At 40.0% G+C, this 16,741-nt stretch overlaps 1 long non-coding RNA gene across 2 annotated transcripts in view; it reads right to left on the reverse strand.

The window, feature by feature from the left end:
* Positions 1 to 2,062: 2,062 nt before the first annotated feature.
* Positions 2,063 to 16,741, reverse strand: part of LOC147821000 (uncharacterized) — a 42,547-nt gene continuing 27,868 nt past the window's right edge. Inside the window, exon 4 of one of the 2 annotated variants that reach the window (XR_015447851.1) lies at positions 2,063 to 3,020. This is a non-coding gene — a long non-coding RNA (uncharacterized LOC147821000). Of the gene's footprint in view, positions 3,021 to 10,358; positions 10,924 to 16,741 lie in introns of those variants that run through there. The other variant, XR_015447852.1, reaches the window with a different exon arrangement.

The raw sequence follows: 16,741 nt of genomic DNA on the forward strand, positions 1-16,741 counted from the left end.
AAATAAACATAGGCATTGTCTAATTCCTTTCTTGCTCATGTAAGCTGTTCCCGTCAACATTTGCTAAAACTCTATTGTTGACTGGATTAGAGTGTTGTGTTCTTTTTTCAAGTCTTGCTAGGTCTTTCCGGCTGGAGCTAAACTACCAGGGCCCATCTGTGCCTGGGAAGTTTCCAGAGCACAGGGCCCAGGGCATAGGTTCATGGCACCTGTCAGATGTGCTCTTTCCTGAGGATGACTTCCGCAGGCAGGGCTCCCTGCTGGCCTCCCCTCCCCGAGCAGGTGGTCAAACCCTGAGATTACAGGGTCACTGTTACCACAGGACACAGTGTCACGGGACAGGTGTGACATATTCACTTGGGCAACTCCCAAAGGGTCTCTCATGGCGAGGAAGCAACTTTCCCATCCGTCTCACAAGAAGTAGGAACTTCCTGCTTTCAAAGTCACCACGGCCAAGCAGCCTTTGTAGAAACTATTTTTAAGTCAGGCTCAGAGACATCTTCCTGATAAAGATACCATGTTAAATGCTACGTTGAAAAAAGAGACCAGAACATACACCTAGGAAACATGTAGGATGAGTTGTGAAAGGGTTCTCCAGTAAACACCTCAAGTACGCTTATTGCTTCGCTTTCTTCCCTGTGCCTGGGCTGAACGCCACTCAGGCCTACAGGAAATGCACGATGTGCTCCTGGTCACAGCCCTAATCCCACCAAGCAGCATCCGGTTCCAAGTTCCGCCAACACGGGAGGCCTGTGGGGAAAATCGCCCGACACTGTCAGGGGTGATGTGATCCAGATGTGAACACCGGACACAGCGCCTCTCGGACTCACTCGCCTGTCATGTTCACGGGAAAACCATCCTCCTGCTGTGTCTGGCTTGTCCCCAACTTTGCCTGCTAGGAAGCAAGTCTTCCGGGCTCGAGCTCTCCATGCAGGACCACATCGGAGCTGCGGGCAAGCCCAGCCCTGCTCAGGGGCTGTAAGCATCTCCAGCCTGCTTGCACAGCTTATAGGGTGGGCCAGGGAGCAGGGATCGTGAGGATATGAACATGATTTCCTAACTTCTTTCTCTTCCTTCCTTCCTTCCTTTCCTTCTTGCTTTCTACTTTTGGACAAGTTATAATCATATGTGCTGGCTGCTTCCAATGACCATTTCCCTCTTTCTCCCTGAGAGACACCTTAAAGCCAGAGGGAATAACAGCCTTGGGTGGGAAAGCAATACCTAAATCTGATCTTCGCTAGTGCACTGAATCCTGGTTTCTGGCCCTATTGGAAGGTGATTGGAAAGGGCTTAGAAATGCAGCCTCCTTCCACCTCTCCTCTGTAGCGACCTCTAGCTCTGGCCTGAGTTTATGGCTTCCAAAGCTGCCAAGTGTGCCCATGCTCTCAATTGGTCTCTCTATTACTTCCAATGCTGTAGCAAAGATCGCTCTTGATGGAATTATTGATAAAGCTTAATTAGATATTTTTCTCCAAAGCCATAAGAACCAGTCTTTGATAGCTGTATTCCTGCTCTTCTCTAGCAGAGTGAAGAGATGTTTCTTATTTTTGACTCTTTCATGTGTGGGACCTACTGTGGATCCAACTTCTGCACTAGTAATGTTCAGGTTTAGCGATGGATGGTAGGCAGTACAAAATAAGAGTGGCTTCAACAAAGACAAGCTTTCCTCACAATGACTACCAAACAGGAACAAAGGCTCAGTGGGGCAGGGCAGAGGTTAGCAGAGAACATGAAAACAATGCCCATGGTGACCAATACACTTACATATGGGAGAGTGTACATTCAGATGGCCACTGTCACACATCATCGGGGAATGTGCACATTAATGACACTGAGATGCCATTTATTACAATACTAACTAATTGGACAAAATGTGTTTCTCTCTGACAGTGCTTCATGGTTGCATAATTTTTATCCTACTCTTTACCAACCAGGTGTTGATGAGGACAAGAGAAACAATGACTGTGCTAATGGAAGCGTAAAATTGAAGATGTACACAAAGAACAACCAGAAAAACAGGCTTCAAAGCTGTCGGGTAAGAAGGACAAAAACCAAGACCAGACCAGGCCACAACAAGCCTTTATTAGGGGAGTAGATCTGCTGGGCTGTCTCTGAACAAAGGAGAGACAAAACAATATGGCCAGGGCAGGGAGAGTCTTTTATAGAGACTGAGGTGGGGTTTGTAGGGGCTGAGGCGGGGTTGAGTGAGGTAGTGACTAGGGAATGGAGGAGCCAGTGACGTCACTAGGTGGTAGAAGGTGAGTATTAGGTTACTCTCTAGGCGGGAACAGGGGCATGCTGGGAAGAAGGGTTTGTTCTTTGGTGGGAACAACCATCTTGGCATGACGTCACACAGGGGAGGGGGCAAGGCATCATAGGGAGAGGGCAGCTACTATACATAATAGCTGCTGAGGTAGTAGGAGACCTATCAAAAGCATCTTCAGATGCTAGAGAAGATACCCTAACCGTGCTTCAGAATGCACGAATGCATTCGAAAGTAAATAAGGCAAACTCCCAGGGCCAGAAAAGAAGAGGGAATTGAAAACTAGGAGTTACGCTTCCGCTGCCTGAGTCATCCATGTGGCTGTCTGGGCAGTTTCCCCAATTCCTGCCAAGGCTATGACAGAATAGAAGGAAGGCTGTTTTGTTTGAGAAAACTTGAAGTCAGAACTGGGACTCTCCTCCTTTCGGATCCCATTAGACACCACACACACACACACACACACACACAAACACACACACATGTAAGTGCCCTCAGAATTTGTAACGAGATCCGTATTGCATAATTTTAAAGTTTAATACATATTACCACATGGTATGGGAGTCCCTGTTTAAGCCATGAGCACTGACAGTCTAGCCGAGATGCCTTCCAGAGCCCCCGACAAACCTTCCTGGAAGCAACACCGCCTCGACTCTCAAGTTCTTTTTGCAAAAGAACTGTTGCAAGGGGCTGGGGATTTAGCTCAGTGGTTCCACCGCCTGCCTTGCAAGTGCAAGGTCCCGAGTTCAATCCTCAGTATCTGAAAAAAAAAAAGCAAAATTGAAAGAACTGTTAGAGACTTCGGAGTGAAGAGAGTCTAAGGGATGAAAAGGAACCCTGGGCTGATAGTACCACAGCTGCTGCTGTCCCTGCAGTGAAGGAATGAGGTGACAGAGTGAATGTTGAACCCAGGCAGGCGTTGGGAGGAAGTCTGTCACAAAGACAGTGACCTTTACTTGCGACCCCCTGAGGGTGTGCATCTACCAGAGAGCTGCACAGAGATGGTCTCTACATTGCTGTTTGTAAATCCAAATGAAGAGCGAACCCTTGAAGTGTGCATCCATAGAACAGTAAACTACTAAATGGTGATAGCGTCATTCATGGGACTACCCTATAAAACTTGGGATAAACAAAGAGTACATTATAGATATGTAGGGCCGGGGATTTAGCTCAGTGGTTCCACCGCCTGCCTCGCAAGCTAAGGAACAGAGTTCAATCCCCGGTACCAAAACAAAACAAAAAAATTTATAGATATGTACACATTTCAAAACTATGAGTGAAGGGCTGAGGATACGGCTCAGTGGCACCATGCCTACCCGACAAGTGCAATGTCCTGAGTTCCATCCCCAGTGCCAAAAAAACAGTGAAAAAAGAGCAAATTAAATGATTTTACAATATAACTTTTACATTAGTTTCATAACTTTCACATATTGTAAAACAATATTTGTGTCCTGTTTATATGCTAGGAATACAAAAATATGCATGGTAATAATAATAAACTTCTTCTGAGATAGTGAATAACTTTAGAAAAGATTTGGAAGGATAGGAGTGAATTTGAAGGAAAACATAAGTAATGATGGATAGCTTTAGTGTTTTATTTCTATGAAAATCTAAAGTAAACATTCATGGGTAGCGCTGGGGATTTAATGCAGTGACACCATGCCTGCCTTGCAAGCACAAGTTTGATCCCCAGTACAAAACAAAAAAAAATTGATGAAGTCTTCATAGTATTTTTCCTACTCACCTGTGTTCTTGAAACATTTTATAACACAAACCAAATATTGTAATCATTAATTTATTTTTTCCCCATTAAGTTTATTGGTACATTTTAGGTATAAAATACAGTTACATTCATCATTGGGATCTTGTACCATTACATGAGTATCTTGGTTCTTATTTTTTTCCGCTTCCCCTGCCCTCCCTTCACCCCCTCCACCCTTCCCTATTTGCAAAGACTTTGTTTCCATTTTTTTCCTTTTCACATATTTTTTCTTTTCCCTTTTTTCCTTTCCCCTACCCCTCCCACTTCCCCTGCTCCTTTAGACCTTTAGATCCTATTACACAATATCAATTATACATTTTTAAAATTACAATATCAAGATCTACAAAACATTACCACAGATTTTATAGAATTTGAAAGGATATAGAAAGTATGTTACAAAAATCTGTTTTGAAATAAATTTGACAACTTCTAAGAAGTACCTTGGAAGACAAATTAATGAAACTAACTCTGGAGGAAATATAAAATTTGAATAGCACCTATTAAAGAAAGTATATTCCAAGCTTGAAAACCTACCTATATGACAACAACAGGCTCTTATACAGTTTAACTGATAAATTGTATCAAATATTCAAAGAAAAAAAGAAGGAACACTTCTCCCCTCATTTCAGGAACTCAACATTGTGCTAATCCTAAAACTGGATAAAGATAATAGAAGAAAAAAGTATGAACATAGATAGAAATTTGTTTAACAAAACTATTAGAAGTCAGATCTGGCAGTATGTAGAAAGTGGTTTTATTATAGGGATGGCAGTGTTGGTGCAGCATTGGAAGATCCACCCCAAAAAGTCATCATTTTAACAGAGGAAAGGAAAAAGCCATATGACCCTGTCACTAGTTGGACAAAAAGTATTGAACTAAATTCTATAGCTGTTCATGGTAAAAGCTATCAGGAGACTAGAAGTAGAACAGAAACTTCTCAACAGATTAAAGACATGTACTCCATAGTTCCAGCAAAAACACCTTATATGAATGGAGAAGATACAATGACTTCTCCTTAAGGTGGGGAACAAGGACAGATATGCCTACTCTTCATCTGTCCATTAAACTTTGAAACATAGACCTAAACCAAACTAGTCTGGCAATAAAATGACACAATTAGGATAGGATTGGCAAGGTAGAAGCAAAATCTTTATATGTAGATGAAATGATCATCTACAGAGAAAATTACTAAGAAATCTCTAGGAGCCCCTAGAACTTGTATTTGAATTTAGCAGCATTAGAAAACATGAAGTATATATAAAAATTCAGGACTATGTATACTTGCTATAAATGAAGAATTAGATACTTAGATTTAAAAGTTATGTAGGAGTACAGAGGACCTAAAAAAGTAAAAAGAGAAAGAAAAAACAAAAAACAGTCTTGAAAGACTATGTTTAGTACTTAATTTTAAGACTTCCTCTAAAGCTACAGTAATCAAGGCAGTGTTGGTGTAAGGAAAGACATGTAGACATTGGAATAAAACAGAGAATCTAGAAATAGAACCACATATATATGGTCCACTGAGTTTTGAAAGATTATTTAACATTAACATTTTATAGAATATAAACTCAATTCAAGAGCTGAGGGAAAGATAGTGTTTTTAGCAAATGGCACTAGAATATTTAAGAAGAAATTATAAGGGAAAATGTTTATGAATTTAGGGTAGGAAAGAACTTCCTAGGATACAAAAAACATGATGTATAAAAGAAAAAAATTGATAAATGAGATTCCATCAAAACTTAGAACTTTAAATGATATCATTAAAATGAAAAGTAGTCCTTAAACAGACCACATTTACAATTCATATAACCTATGACCAGAATATATAAAGAACTCTTACAGCTCATTAATAGACAACCCAATTAAAAAGTACACACAAGATGATAAATAGCCAGTACAGCACAAGGAAAGGTGTGCAACACTAGAATCAGAAAAATACCATACACTCATTAGGGAGATGAAGTTAAGTTTTAACAGCCTTGTCATGACTTTTTTTGTTGGATTCTCCCCCTTTGCGTTTAATTTGTCACACCCAATGGATTCATTCTGCTGGCTTCCTGGGTTTGTGATCCTCATTTTCTTTTCTTAGGATATTGTCTAAAAATTTTTGGAGTGTTGGCTTGGTATTCATGAAGTTCCTAAGGTTCTCTTTATCATGAAAGTGTCTTATTTCTCCATCAATTTTGAAAGACAGTTTTGCAGGGTACATCAATCTGGGTTGGAGGCTGTTTACCTTTAGGGCTTGAAATACATCACTCCAAGCTCTTCTTGCCTTGAAGGTTTGCATTGAGAAGTCTGCTGTGATTCTGATAGGCTTTCCTTTGTATGTGATTTGTTTCTTTTCTCTCACTGCTTGTAGAATTTTGTTCTTCTGTTGGGTTTCTGGAATCTTAACAATTATATGCCTATGTGTAGATTGTTTTTTGATCAAGGCTAGTTGGAGTCCTATATGCCTCACTTATCGGTATGTCAAGATCTTTTCCCCTGAGTGGGAAGTTTTCTGCCATTACTTCTGTGAACAGGTTTTTTTATGTCATCTGCACTCTCTCCTCTTTCTTCATTGACTCCAATCGACCTTACGTTATTCTCCTTTGCATCACCTAGCAGCTGCCAGATTGCTAGACTTTCAGTGGAGTTTTTAATCTCCTGGAAATCTGTTTGCATCTGTTTTATGGATTCCATTTGCTTCCTGTGTTGGGATTCCATCATGTTCCTCGGCTCCTCTATTTTTTTTATCTGTGTCCTCTCTAGATTTATTAATCATGTCTTGCACTATGGGCACAATCTTTGCTGTTATCTGAGAAATTATTTATGATTTCATTTTTTCCAGATCCTCTTTTGTTGCCAGTTCAGGGAGTCCAGGTGGTATCAGATTGTTCCATCTCGTTTCCCTTTGGGGTTGCTGTAGATGATCTGGAAGTCTGTTTTTGAGGCTTGTTTACCTGTCTTCTCATTTCCACAGGGTGGGGGGCATGCTGCTGGTACCAGTGGAGCTCACCTCCTCTGCCCTGGGAGCAGTGGAATGGCAGTGGGGGAGCCTTCTCCTGGGCACTGTGTAATCATTAATTTAGATGATCAGTCTTTAGAAGTGAAGCTTCATTAAGCTAAATCCAAAATAAGGTCATTTGAAATTATAATAAATCCAACTCTAAATCAATGTTTCTGTATATTTTATTAGGTGAAATATTCTAGTAAATACTTTTTAGTTCAAGACTCAATTTTAGGCAAAATTATATATATTGTTCTTTAAAGAATTCCAACAATTTGTAGCAACAGAACATTTGGGAGATTGTGAGGAATGAGTTCACAATAAACTGAGGAAAGGAGGCTCTAAAAACTACAGTTACAGGCAAAATCAGAAATCTTTGCACTGTATGGATTTGCTTTTATAAGAATTAAAACAGTTCTTTATAGCTAAATGGATGCACATTAAGGCCATACTCTTAAGTGAAATAAATAGGACACATGTGTAAATACCGAATAGTTTCTCTGGTGTGAGAAACTTGAAGTGTAAATAAGGATCAAAAAGGATAATAGATAATGTGAAATAGGAGGAAACAGTCCAAAGGGGAAGGGGAAGTGGGAGGCAGAGGGGAAAGGAATAAATATGAGAAAAGGAAAAAGCAGAAACAAAGTCTTTATGAATAGGGAGGGGTGGAGGGGTTGAAGGGAGGGGAGAGGAAGGGGGAAAAACAAGAACCAAGAGAGTATGTATCATGTACAGGTACAAGATCCCAATGATGAGTGTCACCATATTATATATCTAAAATGTACCAATAAACTTAATCAATAAAAAGAGAATTAGAAGAGCTCTTGTCTAGTCATATTACAAGGCTCTACTTTTGTTTGTTAGTAGTATACATTCGCAACACCTGGTGTGCACACTCAGCTTGGGAGCTCAGCTCACGTGTCTCATCTTGGTCCTTTACCCCCACCCCCAGGCCCCTTCCCATTTCTACAGAACCAACCTCCCTGATCCTTAGCATGGCTTTTTATTTTGCTCTTTATGTTTTTTTATATGTCATTCTTTCTGATTCATATACTTGGCTTTATTCCAAATTTATCTACCTAATCTCATTTTAAATTACTGCAGGAAATTAACTGAATATCAATACCCACATATAAAGTCCACATATTGCGCGCACACACACACACACACACACACACACAGAGCTATATGAGGAGCACTACAGCATCTGCTCAAGAGGAAGTGTTGGACCAGTCAGGTTAAAGGAAGTGTAAGATGAGGACATTAACATGTGACAGGGACCTCATACCAAGAGGACCAATGCTCGCCTGTCTCTGCCATCCCTGCCCTCCGAGGGGGAAGCATGTCTCTGACCCGGGCCTCTGTCTTGCAGGAAGCCTGGCCTCTCAGGGCAAACCCCAGCTCTGTCCATTCACTGGACCGAGGATGACAGAACAGAGAGACTGGAATGACCAAGAGCCCCTGCGCCTTTCCTGCGGGCCAAACAAGCCCCTCACCCAGCACACGTGGTCCCAGAGACAAAGCCACGTGGGCCCAGGCACCACGATGCCAGCATCAGAAACACAGGCCTGACCGGCACCCTGATCTTGGCCCCTGGAAACACATTTACTTTTTGTAATTTATTGTCTGTCTCTTGCCCTGGAAGGTAAGCCCCTAAGGACATTATAACTTTTGCCTAGCCCTGTCCCACCCTTTACTCAGTAAACCGGAGCATGGGGAGGTCATTTCCCAACATACCTCGGCAGGAAGGAATGGTGCTAGGTAGAGAAGGACGGTTCTGAATTTCTACTCCAGTGCAGTCCCTCTGCAGAGGAAAAACTCTCTCAACTCTGGCATGAGAGTCAAACTTTTCTCCCTTTGGAGAAGAAATTAACATTTCTGGCAAAATGCTTGAGCAAATTTCTCATGGAGTTTAATTAAAATCTTCTTACGGGACCCTGTCGCCTTCCCACACAGCTGTCTGTCAAGAGTGACCTTTAACCAGACTGCTTTTCATTTGTGCTTCATCTGGTGGCTCCCAAATTTTACTGCACATTAAAATTAAGAGGGAAGTTTTTAAATTCCTAATGTCCAGATCAAATTTCCTATGATTTAAGTCAGAATGTGTAGGGAAGGAAGCCAGGCTCCAATGTCAGCAGCTTTGCCAGGTCCTGCCTCCCCTGGACAAGGGCTCCCTCCCTCCCACTCTCCCTCTTGCTCAGTTTTCTCCCAAATGGCTCTACCAAAGGGAATCTTTTTCTTCTAAGTTTTTTTAGAACACGTTTGTTGTACATAATGATCACATTCTTTATGGGAGTTGACTTATTTTTTTTCTCATCCCCTTCCTCCCTCCACTGCAAAAGATCTGTCTTTTTACTTCCTATTATCTATCTCTCAGTTTGCTCTTTATTTATACTTTGGGTTTCTCATATAAGAGAAACCATGAGATATTTAAAACTGTGTGTCTGATTTACTTAATTTAACACTATGCTCTCAAAGATGAATCCTAAACTGGCCTCCTAAAGGCCTTTTCCCTTGCATAGATTAACTATTTTCCCAAAGTTTGTCCCTCTTTGCATTATCTTCAAAAATTAAATTTTATAAAAAATTAACTGATGTGCTTTGATACTTTAGAAAGTGATGCTTTTAAAGGAAACAAATTCATTCCTTGAAGCCTTTCTGTTAAGAGTAGGAAAATCTAAGATAATTTAGTTACTCAGTATAAATGAAAATCACAACTAACGATCTACTGCCAGAAAAATAGTCTTTGATTAACACCAAATAACTATTTCACTAAGTGCTTTACTCTTTTCCCTGATTGTGGAAGCACTCACTTGCTGTTCATTAGACAATCATTGGACCGCTAATGTCTTTACGAGCGCTAATCACCTGCTTTGGCCTCTTCCTATCTGTAGCTGTGGTTTTAATTGAGTTCACGAAGAAAGTACATCATGCCACTGTCCACAAGAGAGCGACAGCTGATTTCCAGAGTTCCTAAACAGCTCAGCACAGAACCACGATATCTGCCAATGAGTCCAAGAAATCTGAAATTCCTGCATTATTAAACATCTTATTTCTCTGTTAGATTAACTAGTTTGCTTAACTTTGTTTCCTATGCATTAAGTATACGAGATTGCAAGATTTTTTTTCTTAAATTCTTTTATTGGTACATTGTAGGTATACAACACATTTACATTTCTCATTGGGTGCTTATACCTTTACATAATGCATCTTGGTTCTTATTTTTTCCCCATTCCCAGCCCTCCCTTCACCCCCTCCACCCTTCCCTATTTACAAAGACTTTATTTCCATTTTTTCCATTTCTCATCATTTTTCCTTTCCCTTATTTCCTTTCCCCTGCCCCTCCCACTGCCCCTACCCCTTTGGACCTTTTCTTCCTATTTTGCATTATCGATTATTCATTCTAATCATTGGTACATTTTAGGTATACAATATAATGACATTCATCATTGGAAATTTGCACCTTTGCATAGTCTCTCTTGGTTCTTATTTTTCACCCTTGCCCAGCCCTCCCTTCAACCCCTCCATCCCTCCCTATTTACAAAGATTTTGTTCCTATTTTTCCATTTTCTCATATTAATTCTATTCCCTTCTTTCCTTTCCCCTCCCCCTCCCACTTCCTTAATGTTATCCTCTGTTTTACTGACCATCTTGCCCTCCACCTCCAGGCACAGTCCGCCCGCGATCTTCCGGATCTTGTGAATGTCGGAGAACATCTCATCTCATCGTAGCTGATGAGGTCCCGATAGATAATCATGATAGTGGCTGAAGGGAGACGGGCCGCCCTAGCTTAGCAGGAGCCTGGAGCTCAGAGCGAGCGCGGTGCAGCCGGAGCGGCTCACGGCGGGGAGTGGGGAGCGGAGATTGGAAGATTAAGTATATGCTTAAAGTTGTGATCCATATATGTGACATCTTAGAAAAAGCAAAAATATAGAAGCAGAGAACAGCTCAGTGGTCCTGAAGGGTTAGAGGTGAGAGGACTATTTAACCACAGGAGAGGGGCAGGAGGATATTTCGGGGAGAACTGGGATTATTTTGTGTCCAGACTGTGGTGGTGGTGGTGGTGGTTACACACATCCACAACAGAGTTAAAACTCTTACACATACACACAAAGGAAACTTGATGACGAAATAAAATGAAATCTTGGTGTGTACTCTGACTCCACTGCAGACACGGGAGAGGAATGGATTTGTGTCCGTCAGAATCCTTGGCAAAAGAGACCCAAGCTCTCTTTGCATTGGGGGAGGCACGAGATGAGCCAGCTGGTCCCCTGTCACCCTGTCCTCCTTGGGACACTTCCCTTTCCACAGCAAAACCATCAGGAAGGATGAGATTCCCACACTCATTCCCTCCTTATATTTCCTAAATCTCTCGAGTTACAATGGAAGAGGGTCGCTAATCCAAGTAGTGCCAAGAATATTTTTCGATCAGCTTGTTGAATGAAGAAGTGTTGCTTCCTGTGATATGCTATCAGCAGAATTTTACATTACACGTATTACAGGACAGCTGTTATCTTTTATATGTGACGTTTGTGCTATATTTATAAGAATTAAGGAGATAAACTAGAAATATGTCTTAAAAGTGGTTGACCATTAGAATTAGTTTTGTGCTTTCATAAAACTAATGGCTGTATAGTATCAACATGGAAGGTATAATTTTTACAGATAAGATAATTAATTGTGGGATAAACAGAAACAGAAATTAATTTTCACAGATGAATCTTATCATAATTGCAGCTGGTTGGGCCAGGGATTTAGCTCAGTGGTTCCTCTGCCTGCCTCGCAAGCAGAAGGACCCGAGTTCAATCCCCGGTACCAAAAAACAAAACAACAACAACAAAAAAAATATAGATAATTGCAGCTGGTCGTATTTTTAGCAGAATGCCCTAGTAGATAGAAACCTCCCTGGTATTCTAGAAGGATGACAAACTCTAGTTAATTAAATTTCTTGGTACGACTGCGGCCTTGGGAATTCAGTAAATAGTTGCCTATATAAAGAGATTTTCCTAAAATGAGGAAAAAATGAGAAAAAAATAAGAGAAGTTTAGTGATTAAAAAGTTAAATTAAAAAGGAAACATATAGTTCTATTTGTAAGCATTGATCTAAATATCTCTCTCAGATAAGAAGGAAGTAATTTAATCCTGTCACTAAGGGGGAGAATCTGTGAAATATCAAAAGCACTTTTTTTGAGAGAAAAATAAAGCAAGAGCAAATTTAAAAGGGGATAATGTGGAAACTAAATACTGTCAATCAGCTAAACTGACGAACAGAAAAGTCAAAAACGCCGGGCCATGCCAGTGGGACCACTAAGGGGGGGTGGGGTATCGGGAAGGCTCCCCAAGCCCAAAACGGAGCCATAGCACTCCTCCTAGTGAAGCATTTCCCTCTTGGTAATAGTGATTAGAGCTTCTGAGACCCCAAATCCAAGGGTAAGGTAGAGCATCAAAGACTAGAAACAACCAGAGTGTTCTAATCAGACATGGACCTGGGAGTGGCCACATACGTGATGTGCTCAGACAATAGAGTGAATATTTATAATTCTTTTTAAAATTTATGACAGTAAGAGACACATTGCCATTACCCCCCCACACCTTGATATCTTCCCCCTTGTTTGGAACAAACTTATCCCGTCATTCTTGCCACTTTCTGAAGCAGCTCTGAAAGTCTTCTTTCATGAGGGTCTTTAGTTGCACTGTTGTGGCTCCTTTGATGTCCTGAATTGATTCAGTGTTGATCTTTCATGGTCATTTTAGCTTTGGGGAAGAGCCAGAAGTCACATGGTGCCAGACCCATGAATAAGGTAGGTGAGGACACAGGGTCATGTTTTTATGAGCTGCCTTTCCATTGGAAGACACTCGGCAGCAGTATTCACTATTTTTTTTTTTAATCAAACTTCATGAAGTACTCATGAAAGAGGATTTCCAGAACTGCTTCAGAAAGTGGCAAAGACAATAGGATAAATGTGTTTAAGGCAAGGGGGGGTGGGGTTCAGGGGAATTAATGGTGATGTGTCTTTTACTGTAATGAATTTTTTAAGTTTAAACATTCATCATGTATTTCAATTGTCCCTTGTATGGTTCTTTTGCTATTATCTCCTTTATATACAGACCAGACTTGAAATCACCCAAGGTGGAAATGAATAACACAAAGCATTAAACCAAATTAAAATGATACAATTTTTGAAATGTTACTGACCAACAAATTATTTTGCATATTGGACTATATGAATAGAAATTTTAATACTCTTTCAAATGGTAACACCCAAATGATATTTTTTGAAAACGAAATTTTTTTTTTTTTTTTTTTGGCACTGGGGATCAAACTCAGGTCCTTGCACTTGCGAAGCAGGCAGCAAAACCACTGAGCTAAATCCCCAGCCCTGAAAATGGAATTTTTAAAAACTGAAAATAACGTGTCATGTACACTAAACACAATTTTTTAAACTCCTATTAAGCATATGAAATTAACAAATAACAAAAGCAGAGCAATTATCTTATTTTAATCAGTTTTTAAAATAATATTTGTCTCCAAAAAGATGTCCTGGTATTTTTCTGAGGAATTATCTGTATAGTCCTGTTGCGTTATCATTTTTATAAAATTGTCCTCATTTTTCCAAAATATTTTTAAATTATTGGCATCTACAATGAAATCTGTCCATTGGTCCTGAGATGCTTAGTAAACTCAGTGTCATTTCTGCCAAATAGGGTATATTGTCAGTGATTTTTTTTGTACTGAAATGTGTGAATATTTCAACCCAAATAGTTTCACAGGTACTGCCCCTTTAGTTCAGAGTATTTTTGAAAACATTTAGCAAATATTTTTACAAGATCAATCTCATCAACTAAGTCGCCTCTTTATGATTCTTTTTAATGTTTTGCCAAACTGGAATCTGCAAAATCATAGTCCTTCTCAGTTTCACTCCATCCTGGCATGGGATATAAATTTATCCAATTAAAAATAGAAGCTCCATCAAAAGATTCTCCTCACAAGTCAAGATATTTCAATATGCTGTTATAGAATTTCACATTTAAATCTCATATTCCATTTAAGATCATAAGTTAATTCAGACTGAACTAAACCTCCAGTCTTGGATACAGGGTCTTGAACAGTGATCTTCCTGCCTCTGCCTGCCGAGTGCTCGGGTTACAGCCTTTCATCAAACCACTGAGCTGATATTTTCAGCTTTTTCCAATCCCTGACTCCTCTCTCCCAGCCCACAGAAGGCTTCTGGGTAGGTATGCCACAGCTCCCAGGGTGGAAGAGGCTTCCAGGTAGGCATGCCACAGCTCCCAGGGTGGAAGAGGCTTCCAGGTAGGCACGCCACAGCTCCCAGCTCAGACAAGTTGAGCCTCCCAGGTGCCAGCAGCACCCTCCCCCCACCCCACCCCACCCCGTCAAAATGAGAAGACATGTAAACAAGCCTCACAACCAGACTTCCAGATCACCTACAGCAACCCTAAAGGGAAACAAGATGGAACACTCTCATACTCAACAACCTGCACTCCCTGAACTAGCAATGAAGAGGATCTGGAAAAAATGAAATCAGGAATAATTTCTCACCTAACAGCAGAGATTGTGCCCATAGTGCAAGACATGATTAATAAATCTACAGAGGACACAGATAAAAAAATAGAGGAGCTGAGGAACATGATGGAATCCCAACATAGGAAACAAATAGAATTCATAAAACGATGCAAACAGATTTACAGGAGATTAAAAACTCCATTGAAAGTCTATGCAGCAGAATGAGCCAATGAGAAAATAGAGTTTCAGATATGGAAGATAGGATTGCCATTAGTGACCAAAAAAGAAAAATTTCTTTAAAATTGTAAGGCACCATGAGAAATCAATCCAGCAGCTACAAGATGATACAAAGAAGAATAACATAAGACTGATTGGAGTCAATGAAGAAACAAGAGGGTGCAGATGACATAAAAAAACTGTTCACAGAACTAATGGCAGAAAACTTCCCAAGCAGGGGAAAAAAACTTGACATACAGATAAATGAGGCATATAGGACTCCAACTAGCCTTGAACAAAAAATAATCTACACATACACATATAATTAAGATTCCAGAAACCCAACAGAAGAACAAAATTCTACAAGCACTTAGAGAAGAGAAACAAATCACATACAAAGGAAAGCCCATCAGAATCACAGCAGACTTCTCAACCAAACTCTCAAGGCAAGAAGAGGTTGGAGTGATATATTTCAAGCCCTAAAGGAAAACAACCTCCAACCCAGATTGATGTACCCTGCAAAACTATCTTTCAAAATTGATGGAGAAATAAGACACTTTCATGACAAAGAGCACCTTAGGAACTTCGTGAATACCAAACCAACACTCCAAAACATTTTAGACAATATCCTAAGAAAAGAAAATGAGGATCACAACCCCAGGGAGCCCAGCAGAATGAATCCACCAGGCACAACAAGAAATTAAAAGCAAAGAGGGAGAATCAAACAGGAAGAAAAAGTCATGACAGTGATCTCAATACGTATCACTTATAACCATCAATGTTAATGGTCTCAACTCACCAGTCAAAAGAAATAGACTGGCAGAATGGGTCAAGAAGCAAGATCCAACAATATGCTGAATACAAGAAACACACTTAATTAAAAAAGAAACTCATAGACTGAAAGTTAAAGGGTGGAAAACAATACTCCATGCAACAGGAACCTGAAAAAAAGTAGGAGTGGCTATCCTCTTTGCAGATCAGGTAGATTTCAAACGAACACTGATTAAGAGAGACAAAGAAGGACACTACAGCCTTGTAAAGGGCACAATCCAATAGGAAGAGATGATAATCATAAATATTGATGCACCAAACACTAGTGCACCCAACTATATAAAACAAATACTAATGGGCACATGAAAAGTCATATATGCACTAATACAATTGTAATGGGGGACCTCAATACCCCACTGTCACAAACAGATAGATCAACTAGACAAAAAACAAGCAACGAAATATTAGAACTCAATCAAACTCTTGAACAAATGAACTTAACAGATGTTTACAGAGTATTCCACCCCACCAAATCAGAATACACATTCTTTTCAGCTGCATATGGGTCATTCTCCAAAATAGACCACATACTTACTCATAGAACATATTTAGGTAAGTGCAAAGGAATTGAAGTTATCTCCTGTATATTATCAGACCATAGTGCAATGAAATTGGAGATCAATATCAAAAGAAACCACAAAAACTTCAAAAACACATGGAAATTGAACAACACACTTCTGAATAACCAATGGGTCACAAAGGAAATTAAAGAAGAAATCAGACAGTTCCTCCAATTAAATGACAATGAAAATACATATCAGAATCTATGGGACACAATGAAAGCAGTCTTAAAGGGAAATTCATAGCAGTCATGAACACTCATATTAGGAAAACTGAGGGAACCCAATTAAACAACCTGATGCTGAACCTCAAGCTTCTAGAAAAAGAAGAATAGGACAAACCCAAAGCTCATACAGGGGAGGAAATTATAAAGATCAGAGCAGAAATCAATTCAATGGAGACTAAGAGAACGATACAAAAAATCAATGAAGCCAAGAGTTGGTTCTTTGAAAGAATCAACAAAATTGAGAAACCCTTAGCCAACCTTATCAGAAAAAGGAAAGAAAAGGCCCAAATCCATGCAATTAGGAATGAAAAGGGTGAAATTACAACAGACCCAGCAGAAATCCAGAGGATCATCAATACCTACTTCCAGAA

Source organism: Heterocephalus glaber, unplaced genomic scaffold (assembly GCF_053883595.1).
Source record: "Heterocephalus glaber isolate CG9 unplaced genomic scaffold, H.glaber_assembly_v1.0 deba00001778, whole genome shotgun sequence".
In the NCBI taxonomy this organism is placed as follows: Eukaryota; Metazoa; Chordata; class Mammalia; order Rodentia; family Bathyergidae; genus Heterocephalus; species Heterocephalus glaber.